The sequence below is a fragment of the Myotis myotis genome, unplaced genomic scaffold, assembly GCF_014108235.1.
Source record: "Myotis myotis isolate mMyoMyo1 unplaced genomic scaffold, mMyoMyo1.p scaffold_m19_p_3, whole genome shotgun sequence".
NCBI lineage: Eukaryota > Metazoa > Chordata > Mammalia > Chiroptera > Vespertilionidae > Myotis > Myotis myotis.
In genome coordinates, this window is record NW_023416335.1 from 73,716,827 (window position 1) to 73,731,981 (window position 15,155).

The 15,155-nt window shown below is 40.2% G+C and overlaps 1 pseudogene; it reads left to right on the forward strand.

Annotated features, from left to right (window-relative positions):
- The first annotated feature begins 6,361 nt into the window (after nt 1–6,361).
- On the forward strand, nt 6,362–13,437 carry LOC118650447 (annotated as a pseudogene).
- Nucleotides 13,438–15,155: the final 1,718 nt, after the last annotated feature.

A 15,155-nucleotide genomic window follows, 5' to 3' on the forward strand; every position in this document is an offset into this window, starting at 1 on the left:
TAAGAAGAGTTTTATAATTTCATAGACTGTGGATTCCTCAGACCTAATAATAGACACCTTCACCCTATTTTGCAATTAGTACAATGGATTCTCTTTGAACATTACAAAATATCAAAATCCAGGTGCTAAAGACACACTGGCCAACTTTCATATTATGATTTGAAATGACCTTAAAATTTGTTGAAATTGCATAGGTAGAAATTAAAAATACAACAACAACAAAAAAGAAAGAATGTATCACAAAACTTTGGACTTTGTGGCTACATGTAGATGAAAGATATGAGTCACCAGTAATATTTGTCACATTCAATCCTTCAGACCAAACAACACACCACATGGGAGCTGAACACAGTATTTAAGCTTGTTTGTAATATACTAGAAATTCAATTTTATTTTCTCCATCTGTTGTTATTTTTTATATCTGATTCACAGTTTAAGACTAAACTAAATGCCATTGCATATGTGTTCTAAATACCAATATAAGAATCTGTGCTAAAATCCCAAATTTTGGCAAAGAAAAGAATAAGTCCTATTACCATGATTTCAACTTTTCCTCCATTCAAACAACAGCACCAAAAAACATTTGGTGAGTTTTATATGTTTCACTCTAAACTCACAACTCATCCCTGACTGCTTATGCTTGAAGTGAAATGGTATTTTTGAAGAATTGAATACTTCCCTAACTCCCCAGTGCATAGTTATTCTACTTCTATTTTCCGGAAATGAGTAGCTACTATTGTGTAATGCATCTGGAGGTCATTAAAATGAAAGTTGGTAATTTCTGAGCATGGTGCTGGTAATAAGGTTGACTTTGTTTTATGGATATGTTTTTATATAATTGCCTAGTTATTTCAGAAGAAATTTCCCAAAACTAAGTACAAATATTGGCCATTGAGAGCCAGCTGAATGTGGCATTTACAAAAGAGGTATACAATCATGCTTAGTAACATTGCATCTAACAAATCTGTAAGTAAGGGAAATAGTGACTATTAATTCATAAATCATTCAGATTGAAGATTGTCTTCGTTAGATTTTATTCATGTTGAAAAACTACTAGAAGTGATAAATGAATTCAGTAAAGTAGCAAGATGCAAAATTAATATTCAGAAATTGGTGGCATTTTTATATACCAATAACGAACTATAGAAGGGGAAACTAAGAAACCATCCCATTTACTATTGCAACAGCAACAACAAAAAAGGTATCCAGGAATAAATTTTAAAAAGGAAGTAAAAAAACTATACTCATATAATTATAGCGTACTGAATAAAGAAGCTGAGAAAGATACCAATAAGTGGAAGTGTATACCGTACTCATGGATAGGAAGAATTAACATAATTAAAGTGTCCATACTACCCAAAACAATTTATATAGTCAATGCAATTCCTATTAAAATACCAATGTCATATCTCACCTATATAGAAAAATATTTCAAAAATTCATATGGAAGCAAAAAAAAAAAAAAAAAACACAAAAAATCAAAAACACAAAAAACACCCAAATACCCTCAGTAATCTTCAGAAAGAACAAAATTGAAGGTATCACACTACCTTTTATCAAGCTATTACTATAAGGCCAGGTAAACAGCATGGTACTGGCATAAGAACAGGCACACAGATCAATGGAAAGGAGTAGAGAATCCAGAAATAAACTCATGCCTTTGTGCTCAATTAATATTTGAAAAAAAGAAGCAAGAACATATGATGGAATAAAGACAGTCTTCAAAAAATGGTATCTGGAAAACTGGTCAGACACATGCAAAAAAAAAAAAAAAAAAAACACAAAAAACACAAAACTAGACCACTAAATTACACCAAACATAAGAATTAACTCAATATGGAGTAAAGTCTTAAATGTAAGTTGCAAAAAACATAAAAATTACAGAAGAAAACATAGGCAGTAAAATCTCAGACAACTCTTGTAGCAATATTTTTGCTGATATATTTCCTCCAACAAGGGAAACAATGAAAAAAATAAAATAAACAAATGGGACATCAAACTAAAAACCTTTGCACAACAAAGGAAACCAGCAACAAAATTAAAAGGCAACACACTAAATGGGAAAATATATTCACCAATGATACATTTGAAAAGGATTTAATATCCACAATTTATAAAAAACTTATATAACTCAACACCAAGAAAACAAACAATCCAATTAAAATGTGGGGAAAGGACCTGCATAGACACTTCTCCAAAGAGGACATATAGGAAGCCAAGAGACAAATGAAAAAATACTCAATGTCACAAATCATTGGAGAAATGCAAATTAAATCCACCTTGAGATATTGCCCCAAGCCTGTCCAAATGGCTATCATATACATGCCTAAGCGACTAATCAACCGAATGACCGGTTGACTGGTCATTATGACACGCAATGACCACCAGGGGACAGATGCTCAACACACAGGATCGGGCTCCCTGCTGTCTGGATCAGGCCTGTGGGGATCAGGCTGAAACTGGCTATCCGACATCCTGTGAGGAGTCCCGGATTGTGAGAGGGCGCAGGCCAGACCGAGGGATCCCACCAGTGCATGAATCTATGCACAGGGCCTTTAGTCAATATATAAACAAACAAATGCTGGCAAAGATGTGGAGAAAATGAGATCCTCGTACACTGTTTGTGGAAATTACAGCCACTGTGGAAAACAGTATGGAGTTTCCTCAAAAATTAAAACTGGAACTACCTTTTGATCCAGCATTTCCAATTCTGGGACTATGTCTGAAAGACATATTAAAGAAAAAAATAGGAAATATTACCTTACCAAGTTAAGGACCTGGAGATTATGTTCAAGTGAAATAAACCAGTCAGACAAGGACAAATTCTATATAATCTCACTTATATATGAAATCTAATGAACAAAATAATTTGGAAAATAAAATAGAAACATAGATACATAGAGCAGATAGACAGTTGTCAGAAGTGAGAGAGTTTGGGGGGCTGAGGAAAAAAATGTGAAGGGATTAAGCAAAAATATATACATATGTAGAAAACACATATACACAGACAACAGTTGCCGGGAGCCAGACCATCCTTGCTGCTTGACACAGTTGCTGCAGGGAAGAAACAACTGCACAGCGTATGTTTCAAGGGACCTGGCGTATATGGCATACTGTTCTTAATATGTTTGCTCACCTTCTTGGCGCTATGTGTTTTAACCAAGGTCACCTCTCCAAGAAAGGTTGTTTCCCCAGGTGGTGATTTTTCCCTGAAGTTAGGGAGGAGATAAAACCCCTTAACTAAGTGCCAGGTGGGTAGTTAATCACTTTTTAACTACAAACAATCACACTTAAGCTACATAATCTTTACTCCCTGGAATGGAGATAAGAAACACCCTAACCTTTGGAATACAGATTGATAGGATTGGAATCAACTGGTATAAATACAGATGTAACAAGACAACAGGACACAGAACCTAGAGACAGAACCTAGCCAGAGAATATGGCAAAAGATCCTGGACAGAACCTGGCTACAGAAATTGGCTGGAGAACCTCCTAGACAGAACATGGCAGGAGAACCTGGACAGAACCTGGCCACCAAACTTGGCTGGAGAACCTACAGAACCTGGATAGAACATTGCAAGAGAACCTGACTAGAACCTGGTGACTGAACCTGGCTGGAGAACCTGGACAGAACCTGGCTGGAGAACCTAGCAAGGGAACATGGCTACAGAACCTGGCTGGAGATCCTGGCTAGAAACAGGCAAGAAAAACTAGCTATGATGATCACCTGAATGCTGCCTCTGTGTCATCCCTTCTTCGCTGACTCCGTCCACACCTTTGGGGACCCCTAGACCTGCTGGTGTTGGACCCCAGCAAACAGTGTGGTGTTATGCAAAGGGAAGCGAGGGCTGGGGGATAGGTGGAAGTGGGAAAATGGGGACAGAAAGAAATTTCATTTTGAGCAATAGGCACACAAATATATATATATATCAAAGCCTAGGCAACCTAACAACAGAACATCTGAATGAACGACCGGTCAACTGGTCGCTATTTTGCACACTGACCACCAGAGAGCAAACGCTCAATGCAGGAACTGCGTCCTGGTGGACGCAGCTGGAGCCCTGCTAAACTAACCAACAGGCGCCAGACGCAGGATTCACGGCTGCCTGCCGCATCCCAGAGACCACAGTGGAGTGGCAGCCAGCCTACCAAGTGGTGGTGGCGGCAGTCGCAGCAGGGCCAGGATGAGCAGGAATAGCAGGCAGGAGCGGCAGGTGGCGTTGGACTACAGTTTCAGCCCAATCCCCATAGGCCATGCCAAGGGACCCCACTGGTGCATGAACCCATGCACCAGGCCTCTTGTATATTATACAGATATTGCTTGTTGAGTTGTAAACTTGAAACCTGTATTTTAATAACCAATGTCACCCCAATAAATTCAATTTTAAAAAATATTTACTTCTGGGCACACATGAGTGACTGCTTTTTAGAACTTTTCATAAATTGATAGATAGGACCAACTAACGATTATAATTTTCAAATCTGAAATTTGGAGGCCTACTTGGAATACATCGTTATATATTTTGATATAAAAATTTATGGAAAAGATAACCATTTCAGTTATGTGGTAATATAAAGGGTATACTAGTTGAAAAATACATTTAGAAAATTTTCGACTTGTCTTCACATCTAGTCCATTATAATACTCCAAGGAATAATAAACTATTTAAAGGACAAGAAAGTGCATATTTTAGGTTTTGCCGGCCTTTCAGTCTCTGTCACAACCATTCACCTCTAATGTAGTGGTACAAAAGCATCCATTAATAATTGGTGAACAAATGGACTTGACTGTGTTCCAAAAAAAACTTTATTTATTGAAACAGGTGGTGGGAGGGATTTGGCCCATTTCCCCATTACTAGAAAAATAAAACAAATAGTATCATAGTCATTGAAGATTTTTCCATCCCTTGGTTTAGCTATCCATTTCTGGTAACTTTCCTTCCTTCTTTTTTATCCAAGCTTTTTATTATTATTTTTTTAATGTTTCATATGCAGATCTGGTTCTTAAAGGGCACATTACCTGTCACACAAGACACTACACTGACAAGCATCCCACACTCAGTTCAATGTCTGCTGCGGTTATCTTGAAATTTTTAATATTTTGAACAAGGAATCCAACAATTTCATTTTGTACTGTGCCCCACAAATTATGGAGGTAATCATCTCATGTATCACTCGTGTTTACTTTGCACCCTTTGTTACATGATTTCAACCACTATAGTTCTTATGAAATTCTTCCCTGGAAAGTCAAATATGATGTTACATGTAACTTCTCCTTCCTCATCAGCCATGGAGCAACCGGTGCCTTTGACCTACTCTAAGCTTTTGACCTTTGTACAGTGTCAGTGCATTTCCCCCCAAATAAATGTTCTTTGTTGCTTCTTTAATCAATACATCCCTTATAAACATCTTTGAGTAAGTTACATGATTCAGGTTGGGTGGGGAAAATTGAAGCCATCTAGGTATTTTTATATCAGAGAGGATTTAAAACATAAAATTTGTCACACAGGTTTTAGAAGGCTGGAACAGCAAAAAAAAATTAGAAAGTTCAAGAACCAGCTGCTGCCAAAGAGCTTGGGGAACAAAAGGCAAGATAGTAGGAGATATTAGGCCTTGTGATTCATGCTGTACTGTTGGTGCAGATATCTGACGTGGAAGAGCCACACGTTGGGTGCTTCCTCCACCTGGGCTGATGCTGGTCCCTGTGACAGGAACAAGACAGGTGATGATGGGATAGTGAAAGAAGTGGCAGTTAGAACTGTGCCCACCCTCTGCTACTGGAAGGAGTAAACAGGAACTAGAGGTGGGAAAGAAATCCCTTCCCTCCTTGTTGCCTTCCAAACTCCCTCCAGGCTTCCAAAGAGACTGGGAAGTGCTGTTTGTAGACTATCAGTGCCAGTGTCACAAGGCAGAATACAAGAAGTTAAACCTAGGCTTGAAAGGTGAGAAGCAAAGTAAATAAAATAGAATAAAAATAACCCTGTTGGGGTTTTGAAGAGAAGATGGCGGCGGGAGGATGGCAGTGAGGGAGGGTGTGAGTGAGTGAGGGAGCAAAAGGGGAGTGTGTGGACGTGTGGTTTGTGTATGTGTCTGAGGGAGGGACACCTAGACCTCGCAGGACCTTCGGGGGCTGGCAGACTGGACTCGCATAGCCGAGCAGCCTCTGCTACTGTTTTAATCTCTCCTGGAGGCCCACTCTGCCTTCGAAGCCGCACCATCTTGAAGGGGAGAGCCATCAGCTGATGTCCACAACCTCATGGGGAACCAGTAGCCACTGTCTGAGACCACCCGCACACGCGGGGAGTCAGCAGATGCCACCCACAACCTTGAGGGGAGCCAGCAGCTGCCGCCCATGACCATGCAGGTGAGAGGAGACAGTAGACACTTTCCGCTACTTCTCAGGGAGCCAGCAGCCACTGCCCACACCGTGCGCATAATCAAGGAGCCATCAGATGCTGTCTGCAACTGCGCGGGGATCCAGCAGCCACTCCATGACACCCAGGGAGCAGCTGGCAACCATGTGGAGAGCAGCCACTGCCCGAGACTGCCCAAGGAGCAGCCACTGCCCAGTGACCATAAGAGGAGCAGTCACCGGCCCCCCATGACCATAATGCCTGGCCATGCTCAATTCGACACTTAGATCCTTCAGTGAGAGCAAAAATGGGGAGGCAGAAGAACAATCCCTAAAGGAAAGAAAAGTAGGAATCGCCAGAAAAGGAACTAAATGAAACTGAGGCATGCAATGTCAGAAAAATAATTCAGAATAAGGGTCATACAGTTCATAAACTGGATGGATGAGAAAATCATTAAACCATGTAACAACCAAGAAGAAATAAAGAGTGATATAGCTAGAATAAAAAACACTATGGAAGCTTTCAACAGTAGACTAGGAGGAGCAAGGGACCAAATTAGCAAATTAGAAGATAAGGAAGCAAATCACACCCAATCTGAACTTCAATTGGAGAAAAAAATCAAAAGACAAGAGGAGAGCCTGAGGGAGCTTTGGGACAACATGAAACAAAGCAACATACGTATAAGAGGGATGCGAGAACGATAAGAAGAAGAGCCACCACTAGAAAACCTATTTGAAGAAATAATGTCAGAAAACTTCCCTGGCCCTAGCTGGTTTGGATCACTGGATAGAGCATCAGCCTGGGGACTGAAGGGTTCTAGGTTCGATTTCCATTAAGGGCATGTACCTTGGTTGCAGGCACATACCTGGTAGGGGGTATGCAGGGGGCAGCTGATCGATGTTTCTCTCTCACTGATGTTTCTAACTCTCTATCCCTCCCCCTTCCTCTCTGTAAAAAATCAATAAAATATATACTTAAAAAAAAGAGAGAAAACTTCCCTGATTTAGGGAAGAAAAAAGTCACACAAGTACAGAGAGCCCCAAACAAGATAAACCCAAAAATACCCACATCAAGACACTTCATAATTACATTGGCAAATGTTAATGACAAAGAGAGAATTTAAAGGCTGCCAGAAAGAGACAGAAAGTTACCTATAAGGGATCTCCCATTAGACTATCAACTGATTTCTCAACAGAAACACATTAGGCCAGAAAGGAATGGAAGGAAGTATACAAAGTGATGCAAAGGGACTGAATCCAAGAATACTCTATCCAGTAAGGCTATAATTCAAAATTGAAGGGGAAATCAGGAGCTTCACAGACAAAGAAAAGCTAAGGGAGTTTATCACTACCAAGCAAGCAATGCAAGATATGCTAAAGGGACTGTTGTAAAAAGAAGAAATAAATAAATAAAAAAGAGAAGAAGGAACACAGGCAAAAAAAAAAAATTAATAATAAAATGGCTAAAAACAAGTACCTATCAATAATAACTATAAACATAAATGGACTAAATGCTCTAATCAAAATATATTTAGTAGATGAATGGATAAGAAAACATGACCCATATATTTGTTGACTACAAGAGACCCACCTCAGAATTAGTGACTCACACAGACTGAAAGTGAAGGGATGAAAAAATATCTTTCAGGCAAATGGAAATGAAAAAACATTTCAATTTGGGGTAGCAATACTTATATATGACAAAATAGACTTCAAAGTGAAGGTCATAACAAGAGATAAGGAAGGCCACTCCATAATACTAAAGGGATCGATACAACAAGAGGCTATAACTCTGTAAACATATTTGCACCCAATGCAACAGCACCCAAATACATAAAAAAAAAAAAAAAAAACTTCTGGAAGATATCAAGGGAGAGATTTTCAGCAATATGATCATAGTAGGGGACTTTAATACCCCACTGAAATCACTGGATAAATCATTTGGACAAAAAATCAGCAAAGAAACCACTATCCTAAATGATTCACTAGGTAACATGGACTTAATTGACATCTACAGAATATTTCATCCCAAGCTACAGAATATACATTCTTTTCAAGTGCACATGAGACATTTTAAAAAATAGACAACATATCGTGGTATAGGCAAAGTCTATCCAAATTCAAGAAGATTGAAATCATATCAAGCATCTTCTCAGACCACAATGGCATAATATTAGAAATAAACTACACTAAAAACAATAAAAAAATTCAAAAACTTGGAGACTGAATAGTGTGCTATTAAACAATGATTGGGTTACCAAAGAGACCAAAGAAGAAATTAAAAACATACTGGAAATGAATAACAATGATAACAACAATCCAAAACTAGGGGACCCAGTGAAAGCAGTCCTGAGAGGGAAGTTCATAGCATTACAGGCCTACCTCAGAAAAAAAAATTAAAGATTGGTAATAAATTATCAAGATCATAGCAGAAATAAATGACATAGAGACCAATGAAACAATACAAAAGAACAATGAAACCAAGAGCTGGTTCTTGAAAGGATAAACAAGATTAATGAACCTCTAGCCAGGCACACCAAGAAGCAAAGAAAGAGGACCCAAATTAAAAAAAAATCAGAAATGAAAGAGGCAAAATAACAACAGACCCTACAGAAATACAAAGGATTGTAAAAAAAATATGATGAACAACTCTATTCCAACAAACTTAACAACCTAGAGGAAATGGACATATTCCTAGAAAAATATAACCTTTCAAAACTCAATCAAGAAGAATCAAAAAATCTCAACATGCTGATAACTAAGAAGGAAATTGAGGCAGTCATCAAAAAACTTCCAGCAAACAAAGCCCGGGGCAACCTTAGTTGGTTTGTCTCAGTGGGTAGAGCATTGGCCTGAGGACCAAATGATCCAGGTTCAATTCCAGTCAAGGACACATGCCCTAGCTGTGGGCTCCTTCCCCAGTAGGGGGTGTGCAGGAGACAGCCAATCAATGATTCTATCATCATTGGTGTTTCTATCTCTTTCTCCCTCTTCCTTGAACTCTGAAATAAAAAAAAAAAAAAAAAAAAAAAAAAGGCCGGGCCAGACTGCTTTACAGGGGAGTTATACAAACATTCAAAGAACTAAAACTTATCCTCCTCAGACTATTCCAAAAAATTGAAGAGGAAGGAACACTTCCAAGCTCCTTCTATGAAGCCAGCATTACCCTCATACCAAAACCAGATAAAGACACTATCATACACCCTGACCAAGTGGGATTTATTCTGGGGATGCAAGGATGGTACAATATCCACAAATCAAAAAATGTGATACATCACATCAACAAATTGAAAGACAAAAATAACATAATCATATCAATTGATGCATAAAAGGCATTTGACAAAATCCAACATCCTTTCCTGATAAAAACTCTCAGCAAAGTGGGAATGGAGGGATCAAACCTTAACATAATATAAGCCTTACATGACAAACCTACAGCAAACATCATACTGAATGGGAAAAAACTAAAACCATTTCCCCTCAAAACAGGAACGAGATAGGGATGCCCACTTTCACTACTCTCATTTGACATAGTACTGGAAGTGCTAGCCATAGTGATCAGACAAGAAGAAATAAAAGGCATCCAAATTGGAAAAGAAGAAATAAAATTGTCATTACTCTTAGATGACATGATATTGTACTTAGAAAACCCTAAAGACTCCATCATAAAACTACTAGACTTACTGAATTCAGCAATGTAGCAGGATACAAAATTAACACCCATAAATCTATGTTTCTTTTTTTAACAACATTAATGAACTCACAGAAAGAGAAACTAAAAAAAAAAAAAAATCCCATTTACCACTGCAACACAAAAATTAAGATACCTAAGAATACATTTAACCAAGGAGGTAAAGGACCTGTACTCAGAAAATTACAGGACACTGAAAGAGATAGAGAAATATATAAACAAATGGAAGGATATTCAGTGTACATGGATTAGTAGAATCAACATCATTGAAATGTCCATCCTACCCAAAGCAATCTATAGATTCACTGCAATCCCCATACCAATGGCATACTTCAGAGATCTAGAATAACCTCTCCAAAAATTCATCTGGATCAATAAAAGACCCAGAATAGCTGCAGCAATCTTGAGAAAGAAGAACAAAGTGGGAGGGATCATAATACTAGATATCAAGCTATACTACAAAACCACTGTTCTCAAAACTGTCTGGTACTGGCATAAGAACAGACATATAGACCAATGGAACAGAACAGAGAACCCAGGAATAGACCCAAGTCATTATGCTCAATTAATATTTAACAAAGGAGGCAAGAGCATACAATGGAGTCAAGACAGTCTCTTCAATAAATGGTCTTGGGAAAATTGGATGGATAACTGTAAAAAAATAAAACTAGACCACCAACTTACACCATACACAAAAATAAACTCAGAATGGATAAAGGAATTAAATGTAAAATGGGAAACCATAAAAATCTTAGAAAAAGCCATTGGCAGCAAAATAGCAGACATTTGTTGTAGCAATATATTTACCCATACAGTTCCTAGGGCAATGGAAACTAAGGGGAAAATAAACAAATGGGACTACATCAAAATATAAAAAAGTTTCTGCATAGTAAAAGAAACCATCAACAAAACAATAAGAAAGCCCACTGCATGGCAAAACATACTTATCAATGTTATCACTGATAAGGGTTTAATCTCCAAAATTTATAGGGAACTCATACAACTAAATAAGAAGAAGATAAACAATCTAATCAAAAATGGGCAAAGGATCTAAATAGACACTTTTTGAAAGAGGACATACAGAAGACTGAGAGACATAAAACAATGCTCGAAGTCACTAATCATCCAAGAGATGCAAATCAAAACAACAATGAGGTACCATCTCACACATGTCAGAATGGCTATTACCCACAAATCAACAAAGGACAAGTGCTGGAGAGGATGTGGAGAATAAAGAACCCTCTTGCACTGCTAGTGGGAGTGCAGCCACTGTGGAAAACAGTATGGAGTTTCCTCAAAAAATTAAAAACGGAACTTCCATTTGACCCAGTAATCCCACTTCTAGGAATATATCCCAAGAAACCAGAAACACCCATCAGAAAGGATATATGCACCCCTATGTTCATAGCAGCACAATTTACAATAGCTAAGATTTGGAAACAGCCTAAGTGCCCATCAGCAGATGAGTGGATTAAAAAACAGTGGTATATCTACACAATGGAATACTATGCTGCTGTAAAAAAAGAAGGAATTCTTACCATTTGCAACAGCATGAATAGAACTAGAGAGCATTATGCTAAGCAAAATAATCCAGTCAGAGAAAGATAAATGTTAGATGATCTCACTCACTTGTGAAATATTATGAACAACATAAACTGATGAACAAAAACAGAACCAGATTCATAGAAGCATCAAATAGACTGTCCAACCTATGAGGGAAGGCAGTGGGTGAGGAGGTAAGAGATCAACAAAAGGACTTGTATGCATGAATATGAGCATAACCAATGGACACAGTGGGAGTGGAGGGTGCGGGGTTTGGGGGCAGCCAGGGAGAGGTCAGTGGGGGGAAAAGGAGACTTATGTAATACATCCTATATAATAAAAGGCTGATATGCAAATCCACCCAACAGAGGAACAACCACTGGCTATGACCCGCACTGCTGTAGACAACCGAAGATCTGGCCCTGCCCCCAATTGCCTCCCCCCTAGCCTGGGCTCAGGCATTGAGCATCTGCCTCCTCCACCCATTCACTTGGTCTCCAGGGGGCTGAGGCCTCCAGCAGGTGAGCAGGGCCCACATCTACAGCACCCTGGACCAGAAGGCCTGCAAGATCAACCTGGCCAATTTCACCCACGGCAAGTGCTCCACTCTCATCATGACTGACCTGCTGGCCTGGGGCCTGGGCATCCTGCTGCTGGACAATGTCATTACCGTCAAGCTCTTACTGCACCATGTGGGTCGGGTGGCCCGGGCTGGCCAAGTGGCACAGCCTACTCCTTGGTGGCCCCAGATGAGGTCCCCTACCAGCTGGACCTGCACCTGTTCCTGGGCTGTGCCCTCACTCTCGCTGCCCCCCACAAGGAGCCCACAGGTGTGGAGGAGTGCTGGGCCAGATGCCACAGAGTGTTGTGAATGATTAGGACTGCGGCCTGCAAAATGGCCTGCAGAACACCCTGGAGACATCGCTGGTGCTGCGGGACCTGGGCCGCATGGCCGACAACGCCCAGCAGCAGTTAGTGTGCTCACAGCGACATCCTCGCCAGAGTCCATCAAAGGGGACAAGGAGCTGGACCTTGTGGGGCTGGGCCTGCACCCCTTCTTCAGCTCGAGCTTTGAGGAGGAGGAGCTGCAGCAGCTGAGGCTGGTGGATAGTATCAAGCAGTACCGCTGGGGTGACCCTCTTTGAGATCAATACCTCCAGCCGGGACCTGAGCAGCCAGGTGATGCGGGCCAAGTGGCAGAAGGACTGCAAGGCCATTGCCAGCTTCCAGCAGGGTCGGCAGGAGCGGCAGGAGGGCCTGGCTGGCCCAGTCTCGAGCTGCCCAGCACTGCAGGCAGAGCAGCCAGGGAAAGAGGAGAAGGTAGAGGAGGAGGAGGAGGAGGAGGAGGAGGAGGAGGAGGAGGAGGAGGAGGAGGAGGCAGGAGAGTGCGTAGAGGACGTCTTCACAGAGGTGGGCCAGAAATGGCAGCAGCCAGGACCTGAGCGGGAGCCAAGAGGCAGAAGGAGGAGGCCCGGCCACTGGACCAGGATTTCTATGTTCCTATGGGCCTAAGGACTTCGACAGCAAACAGGGCTTGAGCATTGGTGGGGATGGGGCGCCTTTGAGCAGCAGGTGGCCGGCAGCTGTCCTGGACCTGATGGGGGACCAGACCCAGAACCTGACAAGGGGCCGGCAGCAGCTCAAGTGGGACCAGAAGAAGAAGCGGTTTGTGGGGCAGTCAGGACAGGAGAACAAGATCAAGACAGAAAGTGGTCGCTACATCAACAGCTCCTACAAGTGGGACCTCCACCAGAAGTAGAAGCAGAAACAGAAAATCGCCATATGCTCAACGCCTGAGCCCCAGCGGACTGCCAGCAGTCGGCCCTGTCAGGGCGCTGTTTCGGCCTGATGCGGTAGGGGCATGTGCAGGAGGCAACCAATTGATGTGTCTTTCTCACATCCATGTTTCTCTCTCTATCTCTCGCCTTCCCTTCTACTCTAAAAATCAATGAAAAATGTCCTCAGGTGAGGATTAACAAAAAAACAAAATATGCATACATATACATATACAAAAATACATGAATATTGGGGGACTAGGGGGTGGGGCCCCATGGGTGCACGAAATTTGTGGACTGGGCCTCTAGTTAAACAATAAAGAACTTAAATTAAAAAATAATAATAATAAAATAAAGGAAGAATGAGATGAAAAGAAAAAAATATATATAACCTGGTTGCTTAAGAGGAAAGAAAAGAAAATATGAATCATGACACTTAATAACATCTGTAGAGAAAATATACTTTTGCATTTTTGTGTTTTCTTATAGCTATGTTCCATGATTAAGGATGGTGAAATTTAACTGAAAGCACCAGTCAGGTGAACCCTTTGTATAGGGAACAAAGACAATATAGCAACATCAATCCAAGGAGATTTGAGAATATTCATACCAAGGGTTATTAACCAGTTTATGCCACTATCTTTTTAAAAATAATTTGATTGATAACTGTAGACACTCTTCCTAGAAAAACACACATGCATATACTCATACACATATTTGCATTTTTTTATTGATTAAGGTATTACATATGTGTCCTTTCCCCCCCATTGCCCCCCACCCTCCTACTCATGCCCTCACCCCCTTGATGTCTGTGTCCATTGGTTATGCTTATATGCATGCATACAAGTCCTTTGGTTGATCTCTTCCCCTTACCCCCACCATCCCCTACCTTCCCTCTGAGGTTTGACGGTCTGATCAATGCTTCTCTGTCTCTGGACCTGTTTTTGTTCATCAGTTTATGTCATTCATTACATTCATTTGTTTTATTGGGTCAATTAATCCTCTGAAGTCCATTAATAATCCTGTCTTCAGAACCCCTAGATAGGGAGAAATAAATGCCTTCATTTTAAAGATTCTTCAGCAGAGTTTCAGATAGTTTTGGATAGGCATCAAGTAGCTTCTCATTCAAGCTTGTACTCTCTGATCAGCGATTAGACTCTGTTGCAAGTTATATCACATTAACTCCTTTTCAGGTTCTGCTTTAGCTAGAAAAAAAGAATCAGGACAGAAATCTTCAGTAGCTTTTTTTAGAACACTTTACAGAATCAAAGTGATGTTGAAAGTAGATAATTACAAAATCAGTATAATATATCTACCTAGAAAGAAAGCCTGCATGTGGCACTCAATATCAGTGTTTTACAGATATAAGAAAATATGGTGACATTTATAAGATGCTATTATATTGTGTTAAATAAATGATGAATATGGGATATGAATGCAGGGCAGAGTATTCCTGCTACCACTCAAGTCCCTAATCAAAACAAATAATTCTTTTTATGGCAGAAAAAATCAATAATTAGAGAAGAAAGCTTCCTTTGAAGACTTTATGGCAGTGGCTTTAAAAGTAATATTTAGACGTGTAGGCAGCCCCAGGAGTAGAAGTACCAGAGTTCACACATAAGCATTTCAAAGGATATTATAGATTCAGGTGAGTGAAAAGCTGAATCTTTGGTTTGAATCCTATTCTACTAAAGGTCAATAAACATTGGTGTAGCCGATAATCTTTACAAGTTTTAGGAGTAGCTATTTATCATATTCAGCTGTTTTAAGGGAAAGAAGAGATGCTTTGCAA